This window comes from Argiope bruennichi, chromosome 1 (assembly GCF_947563725.1).
Source record: "Argiope bruennichi chromosome 1, qqArgBrue1.1, whole genome shotgun sequence".
Taxonomy (NCBI): Eukaryota; Metazoa; Arthropoda; class Arachnida; order Araneae; family Araneidae; genus Argiope; species Argiope bruennichi.
In genome coordinates, this window is record NC_079151.1 from 150,379,769 (window position 1) to 150,397,126 (window position 17,358).

The 17,358-nt window shown below is 30.5% G+C and overlaps 1 protein-coding gene across 1 annotated transcript in view; it reads left to right on the top strand.

The window, feature by feature from the left end:
- LOC129970282 (uncharacterized) overlaps positions 1-17,358 on the top strand; it is a 462,116-nt gene that overhangs the window by 413,477 nt on the left and 31,281 nt on the right. The gene's annotated exons all lie outside the window — the stretch shown is intronic.

The window sequence follows — 17,358 nt, forward strand, 5'->3', positions numbered from 1 at the left end:
TTTAATCCTTAATAATAAATTTTAGGCTTGATTTTTAATATATGACTTATAGAAGCATTAACAATTGCACACACACATATATATATATATGTAAATACGTGCGCACGCACGCACGCACACACACACACACATTATATATATATATATATATATATATATATAAGTAATCAATCTAAAGTAAAAAATAGTTTGAAAACGAAACTAATATGAAAACGAAACAAAACAGTTTCGAAATCGCAACTAAAACTTATTAGCTATTCAAACTAAAACCAAAAAAGAACTTCATAGTATTTAGAGAGCGCAACTGCAGCTACTTCTAAAACACAAATGAATTGAAACAAAAGTATTAAAATCAAGTTAATAGAAAAATCAAAAAAACCAAATAAAAATTAAACCAAAAAAAATATAAAAAAGAATCCGGCCTGAAGACTTTTTCAAAGGTCACCCTCAGGCAGGGATTCAAAGGAAGGGATTTTTTCTGTAAGGAAATGCAGACATTAGTTTAATAATGATTCCTCGTGACCCGAAAATCCCCTGAAATTAGCCCCAAGAGATATACCATTTTAACAGAAAGGAAAATACAAAACAACAAATTAGAAGAAAATAACCACTACAAAGTAAAAATACAATAACAAAAATAAAAATAAAAACAAAATTTACCATAAAATAGCACAAAAGTAAAAACAAAAAGGCAAGCACATACCATCTGCAGTCAAGGAAATTTTAAGCTATCGATTGTGATTCCCGCTTTTTAAAAAACTAACGGTAAAAAAGCTATCGGATTCTTTTTTATATTTTTTTTGGTTTAAAAAATATTTAAAAAAAAAAAAAATTGTTTTTTTTGATTTTCCTATTAACTTGATTTTAATACTTTTGTTATATATATATATATATATATATATATATATATAATTATTATTAATTTATTTAAATATTTTCGTTGATGTATTTGATAAAGTATAAAAATTATTATTAAATCTTTTTCGAGTGAAATTCAAAGAATAAATATCTTCTATTTATATATATAATAAAGATATCAATATGATGTATGTAATAATATAAGAAGTATACTATCTTCAGCCATTTTTACGAAACCAAGCTATTTTTTTCCGAAGCAAAGAATTTACATAATTTACAAAGAGATAAAAAGCAATTATATATATATATATATATATATATATATATATATATATATATATATATATATATATATATATATATATATATATATATATATAAATAGAAGACATCGCCAGGGAAAACCCGAATTAACAACAAAAAATGCGTTTTCTCACTAACAACGCTAAGTATAACCATTTTATTCATGTTTTGACTGATTTGTTAGACAAAATTATTTTCATCTATCCAAAATTATTATATTAAATTATACTTTGTAAAACAGTATTTGAGGAAAAATTTTATCAATGATGAAAAAATACTTTTTTTGGATATTGTTTAAGGCAGTACCGTTATTACAGATTATTTATTTCAACAAGGCAAACTACTGTGACACTGAGAATTGCAAAGAGAATCATTTTTCATACATAAACATCTCTTTCAAGAACAGTTTTTTTTACAAGAACAGTGGACGAACCCTTGCCCAGTTCCTATAGCTCTTTTTCTTGCTTCTGTTCTCAGAGATATTTCCTGATCTATCAACTTGTTCATTAATCAAGAAAATTTGCTGCGATACATCGAATTCAGATCTAAAAATGAGGAAATATGTTAAACTTTTGTATCAAACTTGCACCCTGAATAGATATAACCTACTGTATAAATACTTATAAAATAACTTAAAGTTAATATAAATTGAATAAATTATATTTAGTGAATAAATACTAAACTAATTAAGTTCAAATATCATTTCTTAACTCGAATACAGTTTCGTTCAGAACTCCATCTTTCGTGCGAATTTTGTACAAGCCATCTTTATTTTTTCAAGCACTACACAGATGAGATTTCAAAAATTAGTTTTTGCTCTATCAACATTTGGAATTGCAATAACAACATTACCTCCAATATCAACCTCATGATGTTTAGTATCGGAGATCTTTTTATTCGTTTGGCTTAGTAACAATTTTTTTTTGACTTCCTCTCTAATTAGAAAAATATTGGTCGACTTCTTAGCAAGCATGTGCTGCCCTGATTATGCTTGCTCAGTTTCTTGTTCTTCTGCATTCATATCCTCGAAAATTCTTTGAAGCTCATCCTGGTCTTCGATAGTTTTTATAATATCTGATGGAAAAGTTGAGGTTGTCATTCCAACCCTTGGTTCAATCCCAAACATAGCTTTGTATGTTGATTGTTTAATTTCTGAATGTAGAGCTCGGTTTTTCATGAATTGGATAAAACGAAGTCCATAGGAACACTTTGTACTTTTATTATCCTTCATCCATGAAGCCAACATAGTTTCTATTTCTTGGTTGGCCCTCTTAATTGAACACTGCGACTGGCTGTGACGAAATTTCCCATGAGCAATCTTCAATTCTGGCCAATACGTACGTAATTGCTCTATAACTGAATTTACAAACTCTCTTCCATTATCAGATTGCAGTATGCAAGGAACCCCAAATATCAAAAATATATCAAGTACTTCACCGCAACATCTTCCACTCTTTCGCTCTGAAGTGGTCGTAGTAACAAAAATTTTATTAAATCGTCCTGGTAAACCATAATATACTTAAATTCATTATCTGCCTGAGATTGATTGTAAATCAAATCCACTTGGCAGCGACTATTCATTTCTGAGTGAATGATAGGTTTGGAAACCAAACCTTTCCTTTTCATATTTTTTTTATGTTGACATGTTTCACACATTGATAAAAAAAATTTGTATCATCTCAGTGGTTATGTTAGCCTAGTTATTTTCTTGAAGTTTCAATTTTAAATCTGTCTCTACCACCGTGTCAATGGCCACATGTGCAAATTTGATGACATCAAAAATTTCTTCAACTGGTAAATAATATTTGATGGGCTGATTTGAAGAAATCAACTTTTTTATTCCACTGATTTCAAGAATTTCAAACCATTTTAATCTGCAGTACTGAACAGAAGTCTTGCTAACGGCAGATTTTGCTTCTTCAACCACAGATAAAAGAGTGTTATATTCATCACGTGTCATCACATTCAAATTATTCTGTTTTTTCTGTAAAAATTGCAATTGTTCAAGAAATTTATTTTTTTCAATTTTTACAGCAGAAAGCATTAGCAATTTCTTTACTGATCGTAAATAAATCAACGGCACAAACATGTTCCAACAAAAATAAAATTGGACAACTTCACTTTGTTTCGAAAATTTCACGAACAAGAAATCTAGATTCGTACAGTTTTAACTCGACAAAATCGTAAATAACTAGAGATTGTAAAATCTTCTTAACTCTGTAATAACTCCTTAGCGCTGTAATTCGGGTTTTCCCAGGCGCTGTCAGTTAGAACGCGTTTTCCCTAGTGAATTCGCGTTCTCCCTAGCGCTGTCAGTTACGTTTTCCCTAGTGAATTCGCGTTCTCCCTAGCGCTGTCAGTTAAAACGCGTTTTCCCTAGTTAATTCGCGTTTTGACTGATTTCGGGTTTTCACTGTAACATATATATATATATATATATATATATATATATATATATATATATATATATATATATATATATATATATATATATATATATATAATTGCTTTTTATCTCTTTTGTAAGTTATGTAAATTCTTTGCTTCGGAAAAAAATAGCTTGGTTTAGTAAAAATGGCTGAAGATAGTATACTTCTTATATTATTACATACATCATGTTGATATCTTTATTATATATATAAATAGAATATATTTATTCTTTGAATTTCACTCGAAAAATATTTAATAATAATTTTTATACTTTATCAAATGCATCAACCGAAATATTTAAATAAAAGTAATGGTGTTTTTGATTGTGTCTAATATTTCACCATTCTGAATTTAGCCATCTCTTTGAATTTGAAGGAGAAAAGTAAAAATTCAAGAAATAGATTAATGAGATTTACGATTATGTTTAAAATAGAGTTATTAATTAAGTGCGTGAAACTCGGGAAGAATATAAATGTTTGGAAGGAAAGACTGAATGGATCTTTTATTGAATTTAACATGCAAATTTTATGAATTCCTAAGTGCTCTGACCTATTTTTAAAATATAAAACTGAATAATTATTAAAGTAATAGTTAAAAAATCAGTTAATTGTATATACTATTGTATCATATATATATATATATATATATAAATATATATATATATATGTGTGTGTGTGTGTGTGTGTGTGTGTAGTAGGCCAACGGGCACTTCACTAAGGAGCAATAAAATTGTATATATAAATAAATTTCATTCATTTTTTGAAAATAAAAGCGAAAAACGCATGAATACATTACGAATAAATATATTAAAAATTTTGTCTTAAAAGAATGCAAAATTTCTAATGTTAGTAAAAAAATCGTCTGTCCGGTTTCGTTAAAATATATTAATGTAAAGTCCTTTGCATTTTTCTGAACTTCATACAAATTCTCAGCTATTAAGGGGAAATTGAACGCAATACTAAAAATAAGTCCTTATTGTTAGAAGGACCGTTTTGTGATTTTTCTTGTTATTGAAACTATCTCAAATATACATAGATTTCATTAAAATGTCAAATTCTTCTCATATACACTAGTTTTAAGAGGTTTGTAAAGCGAAGAAGGCCTCCTTTTATTCCTTTCCTTATAATAAATTTGTTTAAGTTTGAATAAAAATTAAAGCATTACATAAGTTCAGCAGGCGTTTTAATAATATAAAAATATTACATTTAATCAAGGTGAATAACGTACTAAAATGCTTATAAATATTTTAGAGATTATTAAACTCTTACAAGACAACTTAGACAGATTAAAAATATTCATTAGTATTTTATTCTGCATTAAGAATGTAGACATCATTCCGATCAGTAAATAATGTACTGAATATCATTACAATTAATATAATCATTATAATGTCATACAATTAACATAATCATTATAATGTCATTGCATTCAACTCACTAGGCTTATCCGGAACATATGTTTGATGGATAAAATATACTCTCCTAAGCACGATAGTTACCATTCATAGTTTATACACCAAATGCAATCAGAACTCGCGGATATACCGTTCCAGAATTTTAAGAAGGTGCCTTCCACACTCTGTAATAGCTGGAGTAACTCTGTTACGTGTTAAAAGTTTGTCCAATCTAATAATTTCCCAGAGGTCTAATTAGGCTCGTTCCCAGGGAGCCGGGAAGTTGGAAAGTTCTCATGTTTTTAATTAAACGGGTCAAGTATCAGAAGACTCATTGAGAGACTCCTGTGGGAAGATTCTTCTTCAGAAATCTCCCTTCCCTATTCTCCTGCAAGGTTATTTCCAGGCACTTACTCATTTCCTTTCGAAAAGTGGAAAAAATCGCCAGAAATATCTTTGTGCGGCACTCATCAAAGGAAAAGATAGCTGATATTCATTCTGACAAAGAGATTCCATTCAGATATTTCAAAAGAGAAGTTAAATGTTTATACTTTGACAGAATTTTGAAACCCAAATAGTGTTTGCTTATAGAAACTGGAGGAATTATTTCGAATACAATTTTTTTTTCTATTTTGAAAATGAATATATATATATATATATATATATATATATATATATATATATATATATATATATATATATATATATATATATATATATATATATATATATATATATATATATATATATATCCAAAGAATTCTCATTAATCGATGCATTGATACACGCGAGGATATTTGCAGTGGGAAAGAAATTTATTCAGATATTTTTTACAGAAGATGAATAAAAAATTAAATTGTTGATTTAAAATCGAAACCTGACTATCTGGATGGTGAATTCGAACATGTTCGATGGTGTTGTACGAAACAAATAATTACCCTGTAATTCATTGGAATACAGTTAATTACCCATCTGAAAATATGAATTCAAGTTTCTTGAAATCAAGATAGCAATCTGATTTTCAGAAAAAAGGTAGCAATTAAATAATTGAATCAAGTCATCTCATGACTGTCATTTAAAATAACTGATTTGAGAATATAGAAAATTTAGTTAAATTTAAAGTATATGTTAGTAATTTGATTTTATGATATGCCAAGAATATTTTTATCTAATATATAAATAAGTTTAATTATGGTCTAAAAATTCCATTCTTGGAAATACTTTAGTTATTTTTGCTAATCAAATGCTTATGACTTGATTCATATTCTAAAATATATATTTTGAGCCGATTGAAAACTATCATCGAACAAATACGGAGACAATGCATTATAGAAATAAGTTTTGTGATACTTTATTAAAATCATAATACTTTTTATTTTGAAAAACAAAATGTTGCGCACATCTTTTTTTTTTTTTTTGTTAATATATATTTATGAGTATGTGTGTTTGTCTGATGGACAGAGAGAGTGAAAGAGGGAGTCTTAATTTTCCACACTTTTCAACAAACAATAACCAGGATATTAAATTATTGAATGCTTAAATCCCATTTGGATTTATATTATTTTCATTCAAAATCCACTTACTTTTTTTCGAAATTTTAAATTAATTAAATTTAAAGCAAAAGCTTTATTTCTGGAACGGTTTTTGTAGAAAACATGGACGAATATCTCCAAATCTCATGGTTGTTTCGCCATAAATTCTTTAAATTCAAAAAGAAATGATCAGTTTTAAGCGCATAAGGGTAAGCAATAATAACTAATCTCTAATCCTGGTTATTTTAAATGTATTCTTTCCCTTCTGCATCATCTTCTGTATATAGATTTAAATATATACTAGTTATATATATATGTGTAATTCTTCATATATATTTAAATTTAAAGCTACTGCTTTCCATTTTCATAATTCATTTGGAAATTAGGGTATACTACTACAATGAAAAACGAAAGATGTCATGAGTTTCCAATTATTAATACCTCTATTAAAGTACGCCAACCAATTGTCCTTTTCCCTTTGCCACGAAACATTCTTTCAATAACAGTTCGTGAGAATCAGATGACGGAAAAAGAAAAGAATAATACCTATTTTACATAATCATTGTGCTGTCAATAGTTTTAAAGCTCTCTCTGAATAAAAGTTGTAAAAATTATTTTCAAATTAAAATGATATTCAAATGTCGCGCTACGGGAAAAGAGGTCCTATATTAATTTTAAAAGTACTATATTCGTCTGTTGTAAATTGGTTTTCACCGGCAGCAGTTATTTCATTATTATTAATCATTAAAATGGTTTTTAACGCTTATCTTGATAGTTCTCTATTCTTAAAACATTCATTGTTTGCGAAATGAATACCCATGTTCCTTCACATTGCTTTCAATCGAAGGTAAGCACTCGGATTCCCATCTCTAAAACCATCTGAAAGCTGAGAACTAAACCGTTTAGCGGCAAGGGAGAGAATTGCCTTATTCATCATCCAAATGACTTCTGTGATGTTTCTTAATTGAATTCGTCGCTGTGTGCCCTGTGCTCCATGGCGTACTGTGCCAATCCAGAAGACAAAGAGCCTCGAAATCTTTCCTGTACTCAAACTCAAACGAGAGCCCCAAATAAAGAGATCGAAATCTCAGCGATTTCCTTAATGACGCTCCATGCAGAGGATGACATTGCATTTGTCCATTCATCAGTTCCGGGCAGTTTAAAGAGGCATTAAATGAACAGCGATAATGGTGCGACTGACTTGGTCGAGATGTCGAAGGCGATGCATTCGTTCGTTCAGTGACGCTGTTTATCTCAATTGAAATGCCTTTATTATTTTTTATGTTTGTTGCTACACCCACGTTTCAAATTATTTGAATGCGTTTCGACGCGGGCTTTTCAGACTTAATTATTCCAGTTGCTTCAAACTATTTGTAAATAAGAAGTAACAAGTTTAATTTTAGTTGACAAATAAGGGGATTAAATTTGTTGATTTCAAATTCTAATACTTCACTTATAGAGAGGATGTCGATCTTTTCTATTACTTTTAATCAAACTAAAAGATAGCTATAATAAATTTATTAACTAAAGTTCTAGTTCTCTATATTTTTTTCTTAAGCCTTTAACAACATCAGTTATATTTAAATAAAGTTTCTTCAGCTGTGTGGAAATAATCGCCTTTTAAGTACGTCTGAAAGAAATACTTATATGGTGACATTTGTCAGTTTCAAGTTTGTAACTGTTGTGCCTATAATTGACAAATGAATCAGGCAGCATATTTTCACAGCCATGCCGTTGTTTACAAAGTCTGTGAAAATTAACTGTTAAATTTTTTTCTCACGTGTGCTTTCATTCTTACTAGTTTTGCTTGAAATTTTATCTTTTATTAAGTGAATTTTGGTTGATTTTATCTCTATCGTTCAAAGTTAAGTTAATTGCGAAAATAAATTGGATTTTTTTAAATACTTACATTCGTATAACATTTTTTATTTAACTTTAGAGGCATTAACATATATTCAAAACGCGATTCTTTCCTGTATAATTTTGTGGTGAGTTGAAGTTAATAGTTTTCTAATTTAAATTAAATTTTCTCAATTTATACAATACTAAAAATAACTTTCAATGATTTAATGAATGTAGGTGGTCCCGCAAGAAATAATCGTCCGAAACATTTTACTTGATGATTTCATTAAATGCATGCCAAAAATGAAAATTTTCATAGAAACTGAGAATGGTCGAAAGTTTCTAATGAAATGGAGCATTTTCTAAGGAAAGTAAATAATTTTCCATTGAATTCGACAAATGGGGATATTTTTTAATGGCCAAAATGACCATTTTTCCTGTATAAAAGAGAAACATTATAAAGATTCATAATAATATTTTTATGTTTTTCCATCGAACGTCTCTAACTTTACTATTCGTTGCTTTTTAAGTGTTCTTTTAAAATAAATTGTATGTGGACTCTCATCCTCTTCTTTATTTTTAATTTTAGTGAAAGGATTAAGAGATCATTCAGATCGCCGCTGAAAGATTAACTCCACTCCATGGGGAGTTAAAATTATTTAAACAAATTAATTATGTTGATTAATGCAAGTATAATCAGTCAAATGATAGAGAAGTAGTAAAAATTTCAAAAATAAAGGCATAGTTTTTGTATTTTACTATACAAACTGTATGAATTTTTAAGAATACTCAGAAGTTGTTACAAAGTTTCCTATTTGCTAGCCATGCTAGATTTTTTTTCTGCATAATATATTATTTGCTTTTAATATGGAAAAATTGTATGGTTGTTTTCTAGTGTTTAAGGAAGTCTAAACGAACTTTTGGGTTTCTTTTATTTCTTCAATCTGTCTTCCTTGCATTAAGAACAAGAGTTTTCTTCAGTTGAAACACAAATAGGGAAAACATTTCCTAGAAAGCGCTAATGTTTTTGGGAGGCATTTTGAGTGAAATATTCCCTGGCTCTAAATTAATATTCTTTTCTATAACTGAATTACTACTACATAAGACTAAATGACTTCTATTTTTTTACTAAGATAGTTTGAGCCTTAAGTCTGAGGGTAATTCGACCCTCTATCACTGTTAATACTAACTGATTGTGTACTAATATGTATTCATATTAATGAAAATGATTTTTCTTAAAGAATTTCAAAAAATTTGTTCTAGTTTCGCTGTCATTATATTATCATCAATAAAATGGGATCTTGTGACATATTTATCAATATTGAAGTAAATGTAGATAATGAGGATTTCATTAAACTCAGCTTTGTATACTGCATCATCCTAGTGAATGTTCATTTCAGTCAAAACGATATGTAATTAATGTTCTAGGCTGAAATTGGCAGCAAATCTTCCAGGGAATCATTGAGTCGAATTTGCGAGCTGAAAGCCGGCATGTTTTATCGGAAGCATCATTCCAATAGAAAAACACTTAATTCAAAATCGTGTGACAAATTTAAATATTCTTCCCATCTATCAGCAGCTGATGTGCTTTATTTCAATGAAATCACATCATTGTTTGCTGCCGTAAAAATTGTTGTTTATTTCTATTCTAAATTCCTGTTAAAAAATGCTTGATGCATGTCACGTGAGCATGACTCAATTGCATCCATAAAGAATATGGAGGATATAATTTAGCAATATATTGTACCTCATGAGCATTACTTCTCATAATTATTTTTTCCTATTAGGTTTCTTTGTATGATGGCAATATTCATTGTTTGAATCTGTATTATTTGTTAGAATACATTTTCTAAATAACGATAATTCAGTTCGAGGAATGGCAATTTTAAGGATTTTACCTGAGTGTATAGAAAACAATGCAATATTTTATTGATTTAAATTTTATTACCAATTTTCTAAATCACAATATTTAAAGTTGATGCTCTTAAACTTAAGAAAATCAGGTTTATGTAGAGGCTAGATATATGCTTTCAGATCGTAAAAATTGTCTAGATCTTCCAAAAACTTCTTTCGTGCCTTCATTTTACTTTATGTTTTATGACCGGAAAGATGGGAATTACGAAAATAACAATCATCTTTCAGAGTTTTTTTTTTAACGAAATTTTTCCTTCTTTTTTCATGAATCGTTATTACTCAGCAATCAAGTAGTAAACGCAGTTGACGACTCTGAGGTTATCTGATAATGCAGGGGGAAAAGTGGAGTAAGATAGCAGAAAAAATGACGACGGAAAATGCGAGCACTTTACCAATGACGAAGATGCAAGGACGTTACGGATGCTATATATCCCCTTCCATTTTTGTTCCTGAGATACGGCGTCATAAACGGAGCTGTCACTGACGTCTTAAAAATTAAACGAGAGAGCGAAATTGCATTTTCAGTTACTGTTATAGTGTGGAAGTTTGAGGAACTGTGCTTTTAGATACTTGTTTTACGTCACGTATTTTTAGCGTTTTTAGTTCCCACTTAGCTTAGAAAGAAAGACGTAGAAAAATCTTCACATTAAGTGTAAAAAGAGGAGCACTGGAAACGGACTTGAGAATCTATAAAATATTCAGTTTGTAGTTTAACCTCTGTTTCAAAAGTAACGAAATGAAGATTTGTAAATTATTTTCATATTATCTGTGTGAAGATTCTACCTCCAAATTCTTTATATATGGGATAGATAAAAGTTATTACATTCAATTAGATTGCAATCAAAAAGTTTCACGATTTCTGCTGCCTCGAATCACAAATCTAATGTGTTTCTAATCAACTTAAGACAAACTGCTGTTAAGCTCTAGGTATTACTATAGCTTAATCTTATTGTAGAATGCAAGCGGGATCAATAAATACATTATTTATGAGGGAAGACAAGAAAGCTCGATTCCACAGTCAATCCGAAGGGATAGGAATCAGTAGCTTGAAAAAGTGGAGTGAGAGCTCTTGATTACCTTTTCGCCAAATCTTCAGTATTAAAATAAAAAAGAATTTGAAATAATTTTCAAACTATGACTCTTACATTAACAAACTGGGATATTTTAGAATCCTTTTACATTATTTAATTTAAGTAAGTGAAAAATATCCACAATTTTGTTTATTGAAACATTTGGGGACTGACAATACTAATTATAAAATAAATTACAATATGCTTTTTCAATTTTTATACATCCCTAAATATTTTTTGTTATGATATTAGTATAATTAGGAAAGTTTATAAGAATAAACTATATCTACAGGTAACTGTGGAAAATTTATATACTCCCTCATTTTTTGGAAGTACATACCCTCGTTCCGGACCAAAACGCAGTGGCGGCAAAAGACAGAAAGTCCCGTTGTCGTTCGTATATGATGAACTGTATAGTGACAAATGTTGCGAAGAGTTCCCTCAGGACGTATGAGTGTTGGAAATTTTCAAAATATCGTTTGTAGGGGGCAGACTCACCCGAAATAACTTTAACGTTCAACGTCGGGTGATTGGTAGAATGTTTATGTTTTTTTGTGGATAAATTCTCAAATGGATCCAAAAGAATTATGTTTCTACAATCCGGCATGAGTCTTAAATGAGCCAGAATGTCTGGTCCAATTAAAGGCAAAGGAACAACAGCAAAGAGAACTCCAGGAAAAATATAAAAACAACTGTAGTCGAAGGTCTAACAATAATACTAGAAAACCATAGGTCTTAATAGTCGAGTTGTTGGCTGTGTTTAGCTGGAAATACGAATCTGGCTTTTGATGAGGCAGGAGAGAGCGTGGGAACATACAGACGTCTGGACCAGTATCGATGAGAAATTGTTTTTTGGAAAGCTGGTCGGTAAGAAGGCGACTGTTTCTACTACGACAACTAGTAGTCGCCTTTACTGACTGACTGAAGAGTTTTCCACAAAACCATAAGGTTTTTATGCAGCGCTTCACCATGCCCCAAAAGTGTCGATGATTGAAACATATTTCGTTCCAGAGCAGGATAAGGACTCATACCAAATCTACGATGCGAAAAGCTCCGTGAAAGTCTTGAACAACAGCAGTAGAAACCAACGGCTGGGTAGAACACACAGAAGGCAAAAGAGATGGAAAAGAAACCTCCATAATTATATCACCCATTTGTTCTGGCTCTAGCTTGGATTGTCCATTAAAAATAGCACATACATGAGAAGGCAAACGTTGGAGCCACAAGAAACAAAAGGGTGTGCATTTTATCTCAAGATTGCCGGCCAATGTACGCAGATGTCTTAGGAACTGGGATGATTTGCGATCTTCCAATTCTTCATGTCCCATCAGCTGTCGCACCCTCTTTTCTTCTGAAAGTGCGAGTCGACGGATAAGATGCTTTTTCAACGTTACACACAGAGCTGTAGATTAAGGTTTGGCAATGATATCGTCTACTTCAGTTACATACCTACTATCCAAGTCGGCGACAATGTAGTGGAACTTTGTGGAATCGGAAGCGGGCCAACGTAAATTGGGATTTTGCTTGGGAGAATCATATGACTGGTTTGTCAGGTCAGAAAGGAGGAAATTTTGCAGTAATTTGATAAACTGTGGGCAGATTTGTTGAATCGTCTTTATCTGGAACAAATGTTATCCATTGCAGCAGCTGATTTTATTGCTGAATTATTTCTTGCAACTTCTTTTTTGCAAGTTCTCTTCACTGATGATGAAATCTGAGGAAGTAGACAGAAAATCGGACGGTCTCATTGAAGCGTGACAAAATTCAACTTTTCAGACTCTGAGAATGTCAGAAACGGCTCACCAGTAGGTCCCGATTACGAGGTCTCTGCGACTTTTAGATATTTGTTCAAAATCACTAATGGAGACTAGTTACAACGGGACGTCTGCAGCATCAGAGACTGGTAACAACATCTACAGTGGCAGATAGTAAAAACATCTAAAAGAGCGCAAGAAACGTGAGGTACGAGCATAGTCCAGGTTAGAATAGGCACCAAATCCACAGAGCAAGAGCGGGCGAAGAAACCGCTTTACCATTGTAGGTTTCTGGCTATCATTCAGACAAGACAAATCTAAGCTATCTAAATTTACATACAATATAAATGATAAAAAATAGTGGTAATTATAAAATTCAAAATATAAACAATACGATTTTATTACAAATAGTGGCAAGAAAATTGTGAAGCCACAAATGTTTTAAAAAATAGCTTTTCTCTTATGGCAGTAGGTTATGCCAAATCTAAGATGTTTATAGTGGAACCAAAATAATATATTTTCGATATTCCTCCATATTTCAATGTTCTGCTGATTAAACGAATTTTAAGCAAGACCTGATGGAGTGCGTTGTTATTTCTGCGACTCAGTTGGTTTTGTCGAAATGGAGAAAAAACTATTTTTGAGGAGCTGAAATAAAGCGTGGATGATTATGGAGGAAATTATATATCAAATCCATTCATTTCTTCCAGCGATGACAATGTAGTACGAAAATTCATTAATTAGATTTATTATTCAGTTCTGTGGACAGCAGATCTGGCGTTTCTGTAACTTCCATCGTTTCAATGTTTGGCAATAAGCTAGTAATCTTTGGCTTCATATATCTGATATTAATGCGTCATTTTGTGAAATAAGATCTCATAAACATTTCTTCCTTTAGTACTAAAGGAGGAAATGTTTATAACATTTATATATAAGGTATTATTACTCGATAAATATCCTCTATCATACTGTTCATTAAGTGCGGTACTTTCTTTTCCTTCAATGTGATTAACATCCTGAAAACATTAATTATTAACAAACTTTAAGACACTTGGAGTGTAAGATTATTTTTTTCTCGTCCAAGGATTGAACTCTACATTTTAATCGTTATTAGACCTTTTCTTAAACATTTTGCCATTTATAGAAAAGTTGAGAGTGTCCAGTCTTAAATAAAATGAATTCAAGGTGTCTTCCTGGATCAGGTTCTGCTGCTTGGGTGCCATTAAAAATATAAATACATTAGTTAAACTAAAATGTTATCAACTTGTTAAAATTAGTTACTCTATCACGTTCTTTAAACTATTTGATAAGGTTTTATTTTATTTTAATACTGAGGGTTATCTTATTTGTTCTATTGTGAGTTCTATTTAAGCAACATTATAACTGTCTTAATTCCTTAAGTCATCTTTGTTCCCAGGAAATCGCAGCTCAATTTTTGAAAAATAAGCGAAGGCTTTTGCAAAGGCAGTCACTATAATGAGGATGCAATTAAAGAATTTCAGCCGACGACGGCCCCAAGCGTTTCTTGAAGATGCAAAAAACTATAGAATCAATTCAGCAAAAAAAAAAAAAAAAAAAACTATATTTATTAGCTTGAAGCAGTTCGTAACATAATGGAGCAGAGAACTTGCCCCCAACTGGTAAGAACCAGTATTTATAAAATTAAGGAATATTCTAAAATATATGCACAATTTTAATTTTAATAAAACAATTGGCTTGCGGTGATACTTCAGCATCAAATAAATACTAGAATAGTATTTACTTATTTATTTATTTATTATAGAACCCATAAAATAATTCATCAATAAATAGATACGTCATTCCATACCAGAAAATATTATATGTGGAAACTCTACGTCTCGTAATTGTAAAATTGTGTAGACAGAACGCAAACGATTTTCAAGAGATAAGTATGATTTTGAAACTGACAAGTTTTCCAAATTATCAACGGTTAAAGTGAGGCCTTCAGCTGTTCGGAGCTCCAGGAGATATGTTAACGTAAATTGTTATTGACAACTGAAACAATTATTCCTTCCCAGGTTAATTCTTCAGATATTAAACAATTAAACAATTCACCTGTAAAGTGAAGGAATCCTGGCATTCTCTATCAAAATGAGCTATGCAAGCATTCTTAGTTAAATTTGTCCCTGTTTATTATTATTATTATTTTGCGTCTGTCTTGATACCAAATTACAAGGAGCCTTGAAATATTTCATAGATTGAAATGTAAATGAGAAACCAAATAAAGAGATCAAAATCTTAACAATCTTCTTAATTACATCCCACGTAGAGAATGCACGATTTTCATTGCATTCGTCAGATCCGAGAAGTTTAAAGAGTCATTAAAGGTGCAGCGATAATTGCAAGATTGCCATTTGAGTGCCCTTGCCATTCATTCGTTCAGCGACAATCTGTTCTCATTTTCTAGTAAGGACTAGTTAAGTGATTTTTTAAGAAATCAATTCTTCTTTCAGGTGGTGGAATTTGCTGTTTTAGAAGATTTATTTGTTTCAAATCAAAACTCTCTAGAGTTTTAAAATGCTGATTGTTATTATGGACCCTAAAAAGATTAATCTTTATCCGTTTTAATTTTTCCAATGGTTGGGATTTTATAAATCTGAATGAATTTTAAGAATTCTTTTCTTTTTCGTGAATTAATTAATTTTTCATTGGTTTTCCATTTCACTTTTAGATTATGTTTCATTTAATGATAAACTTTGAGGATAAATACATCAAAATGAGAAATAAATGGGTTGAATTTTTATTCAAATTTACTTAATAATTCTATTTTTCTTGCCTTATCACTGCTTCCGCCCTTTCCCTATTATTTGCTTGTTTCGAAAGTTACATGTTGACGGAATCTTAAATTTTTCCTTAGCTTGATTTAGAAAAATCATTCAAGTAAAAAATGAATGATTCCCTCCAAAGAAGATCTTTCTTTCTCTCTATAGGATGTTGATGGGTCAATGTTGTAGCAACTCCTGTCAGCCTTTCAGCATAATATATCAGATTTGATTCGTGATCTGTTCATTAAAATGAGATATATTAAGCTTTATATTTCAACTTTAGTTTCAGATCAAGTTACACTATATATTCAAAATAATCCCGGCACTTTCGGATTTACTCATTTTTTCGAATCTTTCCCCCCCCCAAAAGGAAGAATTGCCTTTTTATTTCGCCCATATGCAAAATATATCTGAACTTAAGTTTCACTGTGATAATTTGGTCTTAAGAATGGTTTCAGGGACGCGGCCAGAAATTGAAGAAAAAGAAAGGGATTTTAATTCCTACCAACTCACAGATAGTAGAATACGATTTTAGCATTTAATTTTATAAGCAATAAACTTTTTTAAAGAAATCTTCATATGTTCCTGAATAAGTGTGTTACAAAACGCGTGTAACTATCATTTATAGAAATAAAGATGCTATTGAAGTTTAAAAACATTGTCTTTTTTCTGCAAAACCGTGTAAGCAAAAATTATGTTCTGCTTTATCAAATTCTATTTAGCCCTCTAAATGCTCTCATTACTGAATCTACTTGGTAAGGCTTGAGTTCAAATATATTTTTTTACATTGACGAAGTTCAAAAACAATTCATACAAATTTTCACTAGAACTTCAAAAAAATGTATAAATCCGAAAATGTCCGGATACCTTTCATTAAATAGTAATAAAATTAGTAAATGGCTGAAACATATTTAATCGGTCATCACTAGGGATTGCAATACCGGTATACCGGGATACCGAATACCGGTATTTTGAGCCATTTGTACAATTTTGTAATACCGGTATTTACAAGTTTAAATACCGGTTTTTCGGTATTTAGTAGAAATTTTTAAAATTGTCTCCACTATATGTTCAAGGATCGGCAACATAACAAAATAGTATATGTTTTTGTTTTTGTGTCTCCCTTACGGGAGAAATTAATTAGCTAATGAATGGCTTAATTAATTGCTTAAATCTGAATTAGCGAAACATTATTCCTGAACGAAGATATTTTATCCATAACGACTGATGGAGCAACAGTTATGAAAAAAGTTGGAAAGTTGATTGGTGCAAATCAACAATTGTGCTATTCTCATGGAATTCAATTAGGAGTACTAGATGTATTATACAAAAAAAAAAAAAAAAAAAGAACAGAAGAATCCAAACACTGTTTATATAGAAACTTCGGATTCCAACTTTGAAGAGAGTAAGAGTGAGAGTGATATTGACAATGAAGACAATGATAATGTAATTGTTGAAGAAGATATTGCTAATGAG